The 17,485-nt window shown below is 39.3% G+C and overlaps 1 protein-coding gene across 2 annotated transcripts in view; it reads left to right on the top strand.

The window, feature by feature from the left end:
* Positions 1 to 10,622, top strand: part of LOC149144489 (protein phosphatase) — a 59,041-nt gene extending 48,419 nt beyond the window's left edge. The window contains exon 4 of one of the 2 annotated variants that reach the window (XM_089447338.1): positions 10,302 to 10,622. The gene's annotated coding sequence lies outside the window, so the exon portion shown is untranslated. Of the gene's footprint in view, positions 1 to 10,241 lie in introns of both variants that reach the window. The other variant, XM_089447337.1, reaches the window with a different exon arrangement.
* Positions 10,623 to 17,485: the final 6,863 nt, after the last annotated feature.

Below are 17,485 nucleotides of genomic sequence, written 5' to 3' on the forward strand. Positions count from 1 at the left end.
ATTTTTTCAGTCTGTTAAATGTATGGCTATGGGAATGGGCATTTAACTATATGGGAGAAATAAGGTGAAACTGAAAACCGGGGTGGGAAACAGAAAATTTTACACTTTTGGAGCGCGTATACCATCACCAATCCCGCCCGCTCAGTAGTAGAGTAATTCTTTTCTGCTTTGGACAACCTACGACTTGCGAATGCAATCGGGTGATCGATTCCCTCCGCTCCTTCTTGAGTGAGTACCGTACCCAACGCGATACACGACACGTCGACATGTACATGAAATTCAACGTCCCACTTTGGAAAGACCAAGATAGGGGTAGATGCCATCTTTTCCTTAAGCATTTCCAGGCTTTTGTTACATTCCTTGTTCTAGCAATACGTAGCATCCTTCTTCAGTAACTGTTCCATTGGAGTTGTGATCTGGGCGTAGCTTTTTATAAACTTTCGGTAGTAGCCCATGTGTCCTAATGTAGCGCATAGCTGTTTTACACTTCACGGTGCTTGTAGATTTAGTATGACAACGATCTTTGCCGGATCCACCATCAGTCCTTGCTTACAAACCACATGGCCCAGCAAGTTCCTGAAAGGGACGAGGAAAGTACACTTCTTTAGGTTGAGCGCAATCTGGTGTCGGCAGCAGGTATCCAGCATCAATCGTAAACTCGCGACATGTTTCTTAACCAAGCCAAATACGGTCCAGTCATCCAGGTAGACTTCTAAGAACTTGTGGATAAATTCCTTGAACGCGGCTACCACAATACGGGAAAATATCGCCGACGCATTCTTTAGCCCAAAGGGCATTACCGTATATTGAAAACAACCCCATTCGGTAGCAAATGTTGTCTTGCTCCGATCCTCTGGCGCGATCTTGATCTAATGATACTCGGAGAATCCGTCTGTGAAGGAGTATGCTTCTTGCCCACCCACATTTTCTAGTACCTCATCTGTAAAGGGTGTTGGAAACGGATTGTTAACACACGCATCATTGAGCTTTCGCAGATCGATGCAGATGCGGATCTCACCCTTTTGTTTCTTCTCCTGCACGACCATAGGGCTTACCCAATCGGACTCCTCGACTGGTTCAATAATTCCTGCTGCCAGCATCTTGTCCAATTCTTCGCGGACTTTTGCTTTGTATTTTGGATTCAATCGGTAGGGTCGCTGTTTCACTGGCTTTGCATCTGGCTTCAAAGTTATCTTCATCATTCCTAAGTCTCCTAGAATCCCTTTTAGCTCTGTAATTTTTGTAGGGAATAAATCTCGGTATTCTCGGAGCAACTCGACGACCTTTTCCATCGTGGCGTCGTCCCAATAGTCCCCAAGCGTAGCATACTTCGGCTCTTCCTCTGTTCCGATATTTACTTGCTTTGTTTTCAATGGCGCCGTGATGTTTGGGTCTTCTATCTCGGGGCTGCACACCTCACGACTCCCTATGGATTCTGGTATATTAATGTTACGCGGGTCATCCTCATCATCTTCTACTTGTACATTGTAACATGCTAAGGCCTGGCTCAACTGTCGCGACCAGTCTGACGGCATGTCTTCTTCTGGTTCCGGTGGTGTTCTGAATATGGCAGTTTTTACTAGCTGTAATGCGTCGTCCACGGTATCCATCCATTGGTCTTCAAAGAGAAATGTCGACAGAAACCCTTTGCGCAGGATATCCCACTCTCCGGTGCCATGTCGGAGCTCTGTTTCTGTATACCAGTTCCTTGGAATGACATCCAGGGTATGATAAAATAAGTGCACCCATTTTGGTTGAGGCTCCGCACCATAAGCTTTGGTCCATCTAGTCAGGTGCAGGTGCGGATCATCTCGTCCATCGTATTTCTCCGTTATTCATAGCTCTGGCTTCCCAAATCTTATCTGCATCATGTGCCTACAACTTCGCCAATTTTCGAAGGTCCCTTCATGGGTGTCCCACCATCGCGCCGGTGTCGCGCGCAATGTCCATTTTAGCGCATCGAACCGTTGGTCTTCTGGTACCGCGCTTTCAAATTTAACCAGGAATTCATCCACTACTGTCAACCCATCATACATCGACAGCTCGTAGTTTTGAGCTTTAACGCAATACAACGATTTCGTCATCATATTACAGTGTAACGTGGTTACCCTGTTCACCCTGTTTCGCCATCGCTCATCCTCTTCATCTGAATCGCTGGTGCATGAGCCAGCGTAGCCTCGCGAGAGTCTCCGCTCCTCCTTCGGCCTATTTGTAGCAATTTTGTAGATACAATCCAATGCATCGTCCTTTTCTTCATTGCGCACAGGTTCTGTGTAGCGCGGTTCGTCTGTTGGATCTAGCGGAACGACTACATGGAGCGACTTCTTCTCAAATACCATCTTCCTCTGTTTGAGGTCAATAACCCCATTCATGTCAGTGGCCCAGTCTATCCCTAGCAGTGTAGGGTACGGGCTACTTTCGTCCATGATTTCAATAACTTCGAAATCTGTCCAGGTACTTGCGCCATCAATATCTACTGTAATTCCTTGTAGTCTTCCCATGGGCAAGATCTTCTGTTGATTGGCCATCCACAATTGAATCGGGGACCATTGCAGTGCGGGCTTGCCCATACGCTCCCAGGTTTGTTTAGGCAATACGTTTGCATCTGAACCTAGGTCTAGAATGACCTAATCCATCTCGTAGTCGCCAATCTGTGCTGTTAACCGCATCTCCCGACCTGTCCGCGATGCGTGTCTTCCTAACTTCCAGACTGCGCGAGGTTCACCCCATCCTGCGTATCTATTAATCACTTCCTGTAACCCTTTAACCGCCCTGTTGTCGCGAAGCAGTTTTATGCATGTCTCTAAGAAGGTAGTCAACATCAAGGGATCCCTAGCTAGCTCAGGTCGATCCCTACTACCTCGGGTAGAGACGCCCGTGAAGCTTTTCCTAGCTTCCATCTTGTTCTCCCCATTGACCGCTCCTGTGGCTGCGCCGCTCCGCACTACCATGTTTACCGTGGGTTTGTTGTTGCGTGGTTCGGATCTCATCATTTGCACGTTTTGTGTTGTTGTAGGAGGCGCTGCCTTCTTGTTGCGAATTTGTGCTATCAGCATGGGGCAGTCTAGCAACTCATGATCGAATTGCTCACAATAAGGACATGATATTTGGGTTGGATTGGTACAATCCCGCTGTAATGTCCTGGTCCTCCACAGTTGTAACAAATTAGCTGCCCGCGACCCCTTCCTAATCCCATTCCGCCCCGTCCTCGACCCCGTCCCGGGAACCCACCGCGCGCCATTGCCACGGCTGGATCTTGACCTCGCACCTCAGTCTGCATTCTGTAGGCAGGTGCCTGGTCCATCAACATTCGATAGCTACGACAATCTCTTTCTTCGTGACCCACCGATCTACAAAAGTTGCAAAAGAGCTGCTGGGGGGTCTGGTTGTATTTTGGCAATAGATGACAGTTATCAGTGTTGTGCTTTCCTCCTACCTGACAGATTGCGCACTAGAGCGGGGCGATCGCACTCGGCCCTGCCTGTGCCTCTGGTCGCAATGGTGTCGGTCCCCCCGTGACCACAAAATTCATCGAGACCGGACAATGATCTTTATCATGTCCCTGGCTCCTGCACTTTATACACCATACTTCCTCCCGGACTTCCGAACGCGGTGTCTGTTCCTGTTTTAACTTCTGTATTTCCAAACACAAATTTTGGACCTGCGCTTGGATTTGCTGAACTCCCAACCTTGGGTCTTGTACTGGGGTTTCATGCAGCCGCATTGCTGCCTCCAGTGCTTCCGCTTGGGTTGAGATTTTTTGTTGTGACAAAGCCGTCTTCAAATATGGCGTTAATGATGCGACGAACCAAGCGCGGTGCTGTGCATCCGTCAGGGTCATGTTGGCCTCGTGAATGGTGCTTTTCAACCTCTGATCCAAGTCCCACAGGGTCTCACCAGGCATCATTGTGATCTCTTTGAATCCTACAACCGACTGCGCTTCTAACTTTGGCCGGCTAAACTCCTTTGTTAATTCAGTATGGATGTCTGCTATCCCCACTTGGGTTGATGCTTGAATACTTCATGTACCATGTTAGCGCTCGATCCTGCAGTGCGCTGACTAAGATGGCTTTCTTGATATTATCATCTGCGACTTGCTGCGCGTTCCATATTGATGTTAGCACGAACCAAAATTGTTCCGGGTCTTCGCCTCCTGCTCCTTTGAACACTGGTAACTGAATCGTGTTCGCCATAGTTACCCTTGCTCTACTACCATCCCTGATCCTTTTGATTTTTCAACGTTCTTTTCTATAGAGTCCCCGCGTTTCACACCAGACACCCCTTATGTAGATCCCGGTCCCGGCAACGAAACCATTTGTTGGCTTATTTGGGCCTGACCCAGGTTCGGAAGAGTTATTTAGCCAAACAAATCCCGCAGCTACCGGCCCTTTTGGCAACAGCCCGCGGAGCGCGGACTGAGGTCTCACTCGAGGTAGCAGGGGAGGGTGCTGGAACCAGGTTTCCGCACCCTAGGGATGTCTTGGTGTGGTCTGGAGGCTTCGCGCACCGGTTTACAGCTCCGCGCTGCTCGGTATTCGCACAGATCCAGATTGATTATATCTTTCTTATTAGCGTGCTATTCTATTGGAGGATGCGGTTACAAATTAACAGGGTCTTTAAGCAAACATTTAACCAACACAACTGATTCGCGCATTAAAATGAACCCAGATTTACATTCATTCATACAATAAGCAGAGTAAATTAAACAGATATTATGAAAGTCAGATTCGCGACAACTCAGAAGGAACACAAAATTTCAGAAGAAACTTATCTTTATTTCCACTTATCCTCAATACATTCAGATCTGCCCTGCGCACTCAGCTGCAGGGGTCTGCGCACACAGCTGCGGACTTTCCAGGCCTTTGTGCACACAGCTGCAGAGCCTCTACCTTCTACCCCAACCCTCGACTCGGACTTACAGACGCTTTCAGACTATCTTCTTCAAAACCCCATTACATTTCATATTTTTCCAAAACCAAATTGCCTTTCCCTCATAGAGTCGCGCTCTATTTATACCCTTCCTTGGCCCGCGATCCCTGTGCGGGCCGACTCTATTTATATTTCTTTACATTATTTTCAGGTGGACTACCTTTTGCTTCAGAGTTTTTACAATAATTTAATCCTACTTTTTGGCTTTCTGCCCCAAAACCGTTACGCGGGACCTCTGCTACCCAACAATAAATAAATTTGAAGAGCTCTCTAACAGGTTTTCCCTAGAGAAGATTGAAGGGGTTTTGCCTATTTCTAAGTTGACCAAAAGTCTGTGTGTATTTTTATGTGTGTTGTTGGTCTGGTTATGCCCATATTTATTTTCAGCATGTGTTGACAGTCCCATGTGTTTTAATCTGAAAATTTCATTTCCAGAATTCTATATGTTGAATGTGTGGTTATGGGAAAGAGCATTTAACTGAATGAGAGTGATAAGGTGAAATTAAAACCGGGTTGGGATTGCAGGAAACTTTTTTTAGTCATCAAATCTCAATGTAAGTTCTAGAAATCAAAATACAAAACAATTCAAAATCTTAGAGTAGAAGGAATTAGTAGTATAGGTCCTTTATTTCCGATTCTTCGGTCTTGTGCTTCTTTGGGGATCCTTCTTCGGCAACATTTGCATGGTCCCTATTTCTCTTTCTATTTTGCGGATTCTCAGGACACTCACTTTTATAGTGACCCACCTTGTGACAATTGTAGCATTCAATTTTGGATAGGTCTATCTTCCTTCTAGGCCCTTTTGATTTCTTTAATGATCCTTTGTTCTTGTGATGAGCGGAATAGGCATTTGAAACTTTCTCCTCTTCATTCTCCTTGTTGCTTACCAGAGAAATTTTGACTTCTTCCTGACTGCATGCATTCCATAGTTGTTCAAATGTAGGAGTTTCCTTCCAACTATTGAGACCTAATGAGAAGGCACTCCATGATGTTGGTAAACCTAGAAGTGCAGTGATTACAAGCACCTTTTTCGGTATCATCTCATCAATTTCCTGGAGTTCATCTCTTAATCTAGCTATTCTCACAAAGAAAGATGCTACAGTGTCTTCCTTTGTCATCTTTATAGATTTGAGTTCATTCTTAAGACTTGCTATTTGACTAAGATTTTTGATAGTGAATAATTGGGATAATGCCTCATACATCTCTTGAGCAGAATCTATGTTGGATATATATGGAATGAAGTTATTCTTTATTCCATCCACCATTAATGTCATGGCCAATATTTATGTTTCCCTAAATTTTGCCTTTTTTGCATAACTTGACTCATTTTTAGACTTCTTCACCTTTCTTTTGACTAGATCCAAAACTTTATTCTTTTCAAGGATGAAGTCTATCTTCTTCTTCCATGCCTTGTAGTTAGGTGCTCCTTCTAGTTTGTTTTCTCCCTTCATTGAGTTAGACATTGTCCTTGAAGATGGTAGACTTGACTTCTTATATGATCCTTTTGATGAAACTTCTTAAAAATCCTTATTCTTTCAATAGATCTTTGAGTTTCCTTTTTCCTCCTTCACCTCAGCTCTGATACCATGTTAGAAAATTAGAAAGGCAAAAATATTTTCTTTATGTTGATAATTACTTGTGATATTCTTATGTTTTCTTATGTTCCTTTTTTATCTTTAGTTCATCAAGCAATTACCAAAACAATAGCACAAAGATCACAGACACCAGATGTAGGTGGATAGCTAGGGAAAAACCCCTATCTAGGGGAAAACCAACCAACAACTCTTCCTTAATAACTTCACGAGATAATCCAAGATTCTTGACCAGTATTTTCTTCCTTCTGTAGATAACTCATTCAACAATAACTTCGACCTAACAACAACAACTTGCAGTAGCAACAGAACTTCGATCCAACAACAACTTCGACCCAACAGCTAGCCCAACAACTCCGACCCAATAGTTAGCCCAACAACAACTTCAACCCAACAGTTAGTCTAGCAACAACTTCGACCCAACAACAACTTCGACTTAGCAGTAGCAACTTCAACCCAATAGAATTTCGACCCAGTAAATCCACATGAGTGAGAGAGAGATAAACCCAGAAACGTTGATCTTCCTCCTAGCAACTTCACACTTTTTCTGCTCTTCTTCTCTATATCAAACTTGTGAGAGTGAGTGCTCTAAATGAATTAAAACTGCTTGTATATATACCCTTTTGGTGAGGTCGAATTACCCTATTTGAGGCCAACTTGTTGTGGAGGTGACTAATAGCTTATTTGACTCAATAATAAATCTTTTTACATGATTCAAAAGCCCAATAAGGGTCTCTTTAAATAGACAAGGACTCTAATGACCTAGAAGTCCTCAATGGGGACTTTGACCTAAAACATGATGACCCAAGCATGAAAACCATGATTTAATAAGTCATAATAATAATAATAATAATTTATTTTTCATTCTTTTGATAAATACATTTCATTGTGACTCAAATACAATTTATGAAGACTGAACCTAGTTACATTCTTTAACACGTGAGGAGTCACATTGCCTACTCCAAGATCGAGTGATCTATAGATGTGCATGTGAAAAGACACGACATCAACATAGCAAGCTCTTGAACTTTTCTTGTGGGGGAGAAATTTCAGCTAAGGAGAAATATGTTTGCAGCCAAGGGGAATACCTTCCTCGCTAAGAGGGAGCGTTGATGTTTTGTCTAACATCGGGAGTATTCCCGCATGCCTAAGTTGGCCTAGAAAAATTATGAAAGGTTAAATTCAAAAATTTGATTTTTGGAGCATCAAGTCAGCTCAGTTCATGAAGGGATGTGTTCCTTGGGGTATTTCACCCCATTCGACTTGTATAAATAGGCATTGTGATGCCTCATTTCTAGACCATTGAAGAATCAAGAAAGCAAGGCTGAGCAACAAAAATCGGTTTTGGTGATCATCCTTTTCTCTCTCTCTTGGCCACACATGTGGAGCAGTTGACTGAGTTATATCTCTGTTTGACTGAGTTGAATGGGCGGTGACTGAGCTGTTTGACCTCAGATTTGACCACAGAATCATACAGCATTGCAGGCTGACTGTTTGACCTGCGTTAACTCTTGACTGTTTTGGCTGGTTTGATCAGCATTGACTTGCTGGAGAATTGGCCAAGTTTGACTGGTATTTGACTTGGATTATGGGCACAGATTTTTAGAAAAATTGCTGATTTTGTAAACCTTTGAAGAATAATTTCTTCTAAACAAAAATTGTTGGGTTTTCTCCCAAGGTTTGATTTCCCAGGGTAAAAATATTCTCTGATGTGCATGGCTGTCTTCCTACGATCTTTATTGTTTTTTTCTGCGTTTACTGTTGATATTTTATGAAGTGTAATTGCTCAGTGATATCAATGGGCATAAGAACACTGCAAAAATCATTATGTAGTAATCATCTGGCAGAAAATAGTATTCTAGAATCTACTGTATTCTTGTAGAAAAATTCAACAACAATGGCTAATGTACCTCATGGTTGTTGACCTACCATCATCTAGTGAGAAATTTTATCAAGTGGATGAGCTAACCAATGAGTGGGCAAGAGACATCTGAGAAGCTGCTTTCTGAGGATCATATGAAGCTGGAAATCTGCGTCCTAGGAGAAAAAATTTCTCCTAGGGTTACCTCTGTGTATACATGAGTAACAGGTCTTTGAGGCACTCAAGTTTGATGTGGTGTTTGCTTGTCAAGAGATATCAATCAAACCTCCATTAGTTGGATGTCAGTTGCTAAGGGTCCTTCATGTGGTTGGTGGGTGTAACACCCTTGGAGGCATGCTCTCCAGAGGAATCAACAGTTGTTTGAAGGTGCAACAAATTGTTGTCAATCTTTGTAGGTGAGCTGTGTGGTGCTGGAAACAATCATTTCAAAGGTGAAGGTCTGAATGTGAAGAGTGGCCCATGTGGTAGAAGCCCACAGGAGCTCGTAGTCCAACAACATTGGTCTTGAGGAGCGAGATGCCGGAAAAAGGGGTGACCAGAAAGCTCAGTCCCTAGAGTGTGGAGATTGTGGCTTGGGCCATACAAAATCTTGTCGGGGAGGAGCTAAACATGGAAATGCTGCCATGAAAAAGAGGATCTCCTACAGTTGTATTGGAGGCTGAAATAACGATCAATGGCGCTCAGTGACTGCATCAGAAAATACAAGAGTCATGGTGTTGCAAGTAAATGAGGTCGCAAAAATCACTAACAATCATCTTGAGAAACCCAAAACATTGCTAGAAAACAAAGAACTCGATGGTAAATAAGTTTTATAATAACTTTATAAACCAAAGTTCATATAGCCCATTCAAAACAAATAAACGTGATTCAGCCAACAGAAATCTTTAGATATCAGGCATATAGAGGTCTTCACTGAGTGAAACAAAAGGCATTTTGAGCTAAAACCAAGGTTCCAGACACAATGGAATGGTTGGATTTTCTCCATAATGCTCAAATTCTGCTGAAACAGAACAACAACCCTGGACCTTCAAGAGCTATTAATGAGAGCTCTGGAGGTCGACTTCAGTACTAGAAGAAGAGATTTGAAGCTCTTTAAATGCTCAACACAACAATCTTGATCTTCAAACAAAAAATGGAGGTAATCTCACAAGGCTCTGATATCATATGCAAGAATCACAGAAGCAACCATAGGGATGGACACCATAGAGGAATAACTCACATAGAGCAGAGATAGAGACAATGGGATTTATGTGGTAAAAAGCTCAAAGAGGGAAATATCCTTGGACCGACAAAAAGGTTGCATCACTGCTCGAGGAAAGGAAAGCTACATCTAATACAATGCGATACTCTTCATTATGCCCGACAGGTGACTCTCCATGATCTTCAGATAGAGATAATGGACCAATAAGACGATAAGATACATATCAACTGGAGCATCATCAGATTACCTAATGTCTAATATCCTCCCATTTGGCAGAACAAAAGGATGATTTATATTTGTGCACCTCTTTGCAGAACCTTGCAAGCCCTTTTGGGAATTTTGTTACAGAGAGTGAAAGACAGTCTTTTTATGTACCTACAAAGTTTATCAAAGGATTAAAATTTTAAATTTTCCAACCGTGTCTCTATAATTGAGTTTCCATCATTACTTTGTGGGTCTTGAATCCTTGATGTCAAAATCTGTTCATAAGTTGTATACTTTCGTGAAAAAATATCACATAGAATCTAGAACAGCTGGAGAAAATGTGAAAATAGTCAATTTGGTTTAAAAGTGATGCAGAGTGTTGTCATTGAGTCTTAAATATAATTTTAACATGATTGTTGATGGAATTTTGCAGGGTGTGTTTTCAATGAATGATCTTGTATGCGTGCTGAACCATTACTTACTTCCCATACAGGCAATGTGCAATAATGGTTATATTGAGGACTCAAGTTCTAGCAACAGCAGCTTAATAGGTGTAATCATTGTACATTTTCATTAGCAATAACACCTTTCAGAAATGGGTGCCAAGTAATGCCCGATCAGTTAAAATCTTAAGTTGGGATGGTTTTAATTGAAAGGCATTTGACTGGGCTGGTGTAAAATTTGAATTGAGATTGAACCAGGCATTGAAGATGATGATGTACAAGAATCTCCTTGGAGTGGTATCTGCAGATTGCATTTATAGTTTTAACATGAAAATAAGAACAGATTCTTAAATCTATTGAGCTTTATTTAATTCCTTATAAGTTCTCTCACAGGGTAATTTCATTGCATCACATTTGCTTTAATGCAGCCTCAAACTGAATGATTGCTGGTATGAGTTGTTTTTCATGGGTTTGTTCAGGCCAGCCTTCCTCGGGAGAAATAATTTCATTGTAAGAACATGAGGAATTTTATGGGTGAAATATATATCTTAGGCAGCATTGCTTCATCAGGTTTATAGATAATGCAATGCTACTTTTCACTTTGTATTTTTTTAGGCAGATGAAATAGATATTGTGATCTCGATAACATCAAAAGTAAAAGGGCACACCTCTATGCGGAGAGGATAACAGAGGTTGAAAACATGGAACTTCTGAATACTTTTCTAGGGCTGAAGGTCACTTTACACTAGTCAAAGTAATCAAAGGTATTAGGGGCCATGTTCCCAAATAATGGCAGTGCTTTGCGTATGTATGAGATTTTGTGAGTAATCCAAGATATCTGTTATTAGTTACAAGATCAGTAACTAGTCAACATTTGCCATGTTCATTACTCTTTCCTCTTGCGTTATGATATAACTATTTCACACTACATCTCTGTATTAGGATATTCGTTTTTTATGTATGACTTTTTGGGCAGAAGCCATGAGTTATGACACAGGCTGGTTTTCAAGCTAATCAAAGGGGCAAGCTGCAAGCCCATTGGTCACAAATATACCATGTTAGCAGAGTTAATTACACAATTACTTTCATCATGGAGAGTAAATGACAAAACGGTGCTATAATATCTTTTTCAGATGTCTCGAAATTAAGCGAACAATTGTCACCTTCATTCACGTTGTTTTGTTTCTTGGACTATGAGGTACAAAAATTTAATTTAGTGTGATTTGAATGTGACATTAATTCTAACCATTTTGTTAACCCTTGATGGAAATTGGAGTAATAGAGTGGCTATCTTCTTGACCTTTCTTGTGTGGCTTATGTCTCAGGGTATTTCATGCGGGTGAATATTTATCCATTGGAGATTTCTTAAATCGAAAAATAAGAGTGGCAAGAAAATGAAATAAATTTAATTTTGCTCTATATATGTCAACATATTTGTAGACACTCGATGAACTAAATGTTTGTGCTTTGATGGCCTTTGTAGACCTCCTTGTATATTAGGGCCATACTTTTTATACAAGGGGTGTTTGCCTAGTTGTTGCTCTAAATCGTCAAATAGTCCAACTACATTTCCACATTTTTATCATGGTTTTGGATTAGAACAACAAAGGTGGAGACAAGATATAAAACGGTCACATGACATAATTTCATTCCAACTACATTGCCACATTTTTATCATGGTTTTGGATTAGAACAACAAAGGTGGAGACAAGATATAAAACGGTCACAAAGTGAAGTATGACATAATTTCATTCCTTCCCAATGAAGTAGAGCATTAAAATTCCAACAAGTTGCCATGTTGACCATAAGTGTGAGCCCATGTCAAGTCATACCTTAGTATTGTGCCCTTCTAAGCAATGTTGGAATTTGATAATTGAAATTATTGTCGTTGCGCATTTTGATTGTCGAATACATGTAACAAATCTAAAAACCTCTATTTTATGATGGCAAGATCACACTAATACACATTCCAAAGAAATGCCGAAACATTGTGATAGAACACTGCATATCAAACAGTATATGTTTTAATAGGTAGTCGTCATTAGTAACAATGTTTGACACCTCGCCGCTTATCACCAATCCCGTATGACACAATGATTTATATCAATGTAACAATGTGTTGTAGGCAAATGCATTGTGTCATGGTATAATGGACCAGTCCATTTTATTCAACATTGGGAAATTACGGTTTTGTCACAAATGGTACAACTCCATTACCCATTTATTCTGCGGCTGGATGTTACAACTTGATTGCAATTACAACCATCCTCTCATTAAACTGGGATTTTTTTCTTTCTTAAAAAGGTACTATAGAGGTGGGAGCCTCTCATTGATTAATTAAATTTTCTTTCTCAGTCAACATCATCCGAAAAGCAAAAACAAAGACTATATTCAATTTGATAATGCAATTGATTTTAATATTATGCAACAACAACAAAAAAAGTTTTCTTTAACATAAGGTGTTATATGTTAGGTCTTAGGCAAATGCATAGAGGGAGTATTTGTTTTCCTAGTGTATTTACAAGCACATGACTAATCCAAGCCTAAGCATATACATGTAAGAACTATAGGGGATTGACTCTTGGTTGAATGCTTACTGTTATATGGAATTTTCACTTCTGCGGACAAAAATGAATTTCCTAGATCTAGCGGTCTGATCTAGAACAATAGAGGACAAAAAGAATCAATGTTTTCCTTAGAGAGATTGGAATACAGAAAAAAGACCTACCTAGAATTCGTAGCAAGTCCTTCTCTTCGCTTCGCTTGTAAGCTCCAATCCTAGCTCCAAAAGCTATAAATGGGACCTGCAACAATCACTAAAACTAGCAAAGGAACTACACTATCCACATAACATAATCTAATACCTTTATTCAATGAGTCAAACATGGCATTAAAATGCAAGAGCATAAGCATAACACAAGTATAGGAAAATATGATGCCTTCTGTATTAATAAAGAAAGGAGAGAGTTACAACCATATATAGAAGTTGACTTTGTAGGTGTGTCTCCCCACTTGACTTGTTCTTCATTGTCACAAATCAAACTTTTACACTAGACCCTAATGCAAATGAATGATGATTCCTTACGTTCAAAGCAACAACATGAGGACACTAACAATCTCCAAAAGCCAATCTAGACTCCATGGGAGACCATAAATTTATAGGGTAAACATGGTAGTTTAGGATTTACCAATCTAGGCTTGAGATCCACTTATGATGGAGGATAAGCTCAAGGGATAAGAGATAAGATCACTAGAGTAGGATTAAATAGGAATTCGAGATCTCTATCCATGGTAAATGGTTAAAACCACCTTAGAAGCTTCTGGAAGGAGAAGATTCAAAATTAGTTTTTAATTTTTCCGAATTTCTAGAATCAATGCACTTGCAGAATATGGCAACCTGCGCTGGTTAGCACTGATGCACAAGTATGCAACTTGCACCCAACGTTGGTGGACAAGAACACATGGTGCGTTGGGCCTAAAAATGTGGTTTTTTAGCAGATAGACCCAGAAAATCAGACTTTTTGGAGAATTAATGCTTAGGGCTTTGCAAAGGGATTATGACAAAGTATTCAAGGATGTTGATTGATCCAGTTTGCAAGCCTTTTGGCATGATGTGACAAAATGGCCTGTAACACTTACTACTAATTTCACCAAGCAAAATTTGTCATACTCAATTGCCCTAACGATCTATGAACATAACTTAAATATCACAATGACACCTTAATCTTTTATGATCTTAGAGAAGATGATATTTTTAAGTCACTATCTACAAAATTGGGAAAAAGAAAGATAAGAACCACTATTTTTTCAGAAGAAGGGAAGGGACATTTATTTTTCCAAGAACATTCTTGATGTGAAAAGATAAACATTCCACTTCTTGAGATTGAAGGCATTGCATTATGATTATTTATTTTTTTATTGCAGGGTAATTCACAGACACTGAGTGTCCACTACATCCACGGGAAATCGAGGTAGATAAACCCAAAGGGATTTACCCACTGGCCAAACTAGCAAGGCCTAACCCTAAGGGCGTCGAAGAGATTTGACCTCGTGACCTCGCGATAAGTGAGGTACTTAGCGACACGAAATCGACCAAGTGAGCTATCCCTTGGAGCTAGGCATTGCATTATGATGCTTATGATTATGTATAACCTTTATTTAATTAGGTGTAGTGGTAATACACTCTGGTCAAATATATATTGTGAAAGCAGGAAGATGACTACCAACATATATTGTGAAGTATCATCAGATCTTGAACTCTTGATCATTTAATTTAAACTTAAAAAATTACTAAATTTATGCAAATCAAGGTATGCATAATTTGTGTTGTTTATGTATGTTCAAATGAAGGAAAACAATGTATTATCTGGAGATTGTTAACAAAACATTCCAACTTTTCTCTAAATAAAAAAGAAAATTGAAGAGATAATTAAACAAGTATTTCAACTTGGAACACTTATTTATTCCTTTTTAAATAGAAATTATTTATATTATAAAGAGTTGCAACATAGTTGAACAATGAAGAATACATAGAGATAGCTTCCATGATTTTCCTGGAAAGCTAGATAAACATAATATGTCAAAAAAAGAGTTTTAAGTACATCTATTGTTGTAGCATTCCAAAATTTCTTGCTGGTATATTTTCATAGAAGGACACCTAATATAACTATCAATTTACAACACAAAGACTAGTGAAAAACGTGTTTATTGGTAGCTTTGTTTTATCCCATGTTGGAGATATGAGAATCCTAGTTTCCCAAGTTCATATTCTTCATCATTTGATGAAGAGATGAGATGATTTTACTAGAAAGCTAGACAACCATAATATGTCAAAAACATTGTTTTAAGTACATATGTTGTTGTGGCCTTCCAAAATTTCCCATTAGCATATATTCGAAAGGTGACACCTAATATTATCATTGATTTACAAAACATAAATTCTAGTGAAAAACGTGTGTATTGATGGCTTTGTCTTGTCCAATGTTGGAGAGATGAGAATCTTTGTTTCCCAATTGCATATTCTTCATCATTTGACGCCCTCCTTTTAGGCCTTCTTGAAGTGAATTTATTGACATTTTGAGGTTAGAGGCTACTGAATGAGAACCTTTGCTTAGGTTGCAAATTGTATTTCTCAACATGGAGTATTTTGCCTCCAAGACATCAATTTGTTGCATTTGTTACACTAGGGTGTTCATGACCATTACATTTTGAGAGATGCATTGGTGCTTGTTTTCATGGACATTAGTGGTCACATAAGAGATTGAAGTTTTGTTGCTGCTAATGGATTCCTTATGCCTTTAGAGCATCCTACGAAATTCCTTTTCCTTTATGTAATACATCAATGGAGATTGATGTCCACATAAAGAAAAACCATGTTTTAAGTTCCAATATAGAGTCTAAGATTGTCTATTGGACAAAATATGCCACCAAAAGGTGAAATAAGAGGGATGTAACTGAGAGAACATGAGAGATAAATCTAAGAAATGTGACTTCTATAACACAAATAAAACCCCCAACTAAAACAACTAAATCCCAAATTCCCTAAAACCACGACATGCCACCGACAAAATGGCTAGAATTACAAGCACCAACAATTTTCACTAGAACCTAGAGTTCTAAGACATTGAACACCATGAAGCAACCAAAGTGTCAAAAACAACATGTCTCTAGACACAATATAGAGTTCAAATTTCAAGAGCAAAGTACTAATGGAGCACTAGACATCCCTCAAGATATTTTCCACAATAGGCAAGTTCCAATACATAGACTAAAAATAGAGAGAAGACCTTACTAGGAAGACGAATAGTCTTGGAGCAGTATACCACAAGATCGTCACTCAAACCAACCACACAAAGCACCATTATCCCACTTGAGTTTTGATAAGATACACGACATGGTTTGAAAAGCCAACTAATAGTCAGGGCTTGAATGTGTGAAATGAAGGGGTAGGCCCTATCATATCTCAATTTTTTTATTATCTTTTCCACCATTTGCAAGTTCCAATACATAGACTAAAAATAGAGAGAAGACCTTACTAGGAAGAAGAATAGTCTTGGTGCAGTATACCACAAGATGGGCACTCAAACCAACCACACAATACATCATTATTCCACCTGTGTTTTGATAGAATACACAATATGGTTTGAAATGGCAACCAATAGTTAGGGCTTGAATGTGTGAATTGAAGGGGTAGGTCCTATCATATCTCATTTCTTCATATAATTTCATATCACTTTGAAGGTGCTATGCCATTTGTTGATAGATAGAGCTATACTATGTTTGCATGACTTATAATGCACAATAGATAAGTGTATGGCATGATAGTTATACTTGAGCCATTGATAACAATCAAGGTCTTCGCTCTAGTTAAATTTATTAGAAGACCCTAAAGGAGGGCATACACTTTAACTTTATTATTTGTGGAATTATTTAGATCCCGGGGTAAATCGATTCTACCCTTGGAACACTAATTTATGTTTAATGCAATGGTTGAATATTAATACATAACAAATCATTTAAGAAATGTAAATCAACTCATTAAAGTTAAGTCCTCCAAAGGGTTAAGCAAGGCAATATAGAAAATCTAAAGAGGTGTGCATGCACACTTATGATTCCCTATGTTCTTGTTGAGGTGGAACTCTAGTAATATTTGTAGCATTTTTATTAATAAAATTTTACTCATTCACTTGAGGTACCACTAAAGAGAAAGTTCGATGAAGGAAACATTAATACCTCTTAAAATATTTGTCATCAAATGGGAGAGTTGAGTTAATAAATGTCAATGATAAAAATACAACCCCTTAACCTTTATTAAAAATTATTATTATTTTAAAACCAAATATGACTTTTGGAGTTTAATTTCAAATATAATGGAGCCTTTGATTTTAGAAACCTTTCTTTAAAGAGATGGAGTGAACGATGGTGGGAGGTCATATATCCACGTAAAGTGGAGAGTTGTTAAAAACATAGAAGAGTAGTACCAATGTGGAATGATTATCACAAATTCACAACATAAATATGTGTAATTAAATAGTCTACAATAACACACATAACAACCACAAGTTCACTGACATAACACAATGTAATCCCTAAATTACATACAAATGAACCATTTATATGTATTCATTATTTGAGCAATGGTAGAAAGGTTGTATAAGAAAGGGTGTTGCATAAGATTCCAAGTAAAACATGGATGTAAATTAGTAATAACTCCCACAACTACCGATAATAATCA

This window comes from Pinus tabuliformis, chromosome X (genome assembly GCF_031772625.1).
Source record: "Pinus tabuliformis cultivar Carrire ecotype Pingquan chromosome X, CPIR1, whole genome shotgun sequence".
NCBI lineage: Eukaryota > Viridiplantae > Streptophyta > Pinopsida > Pinales > Pinaceae > Pinus > Pinus tabuliformis.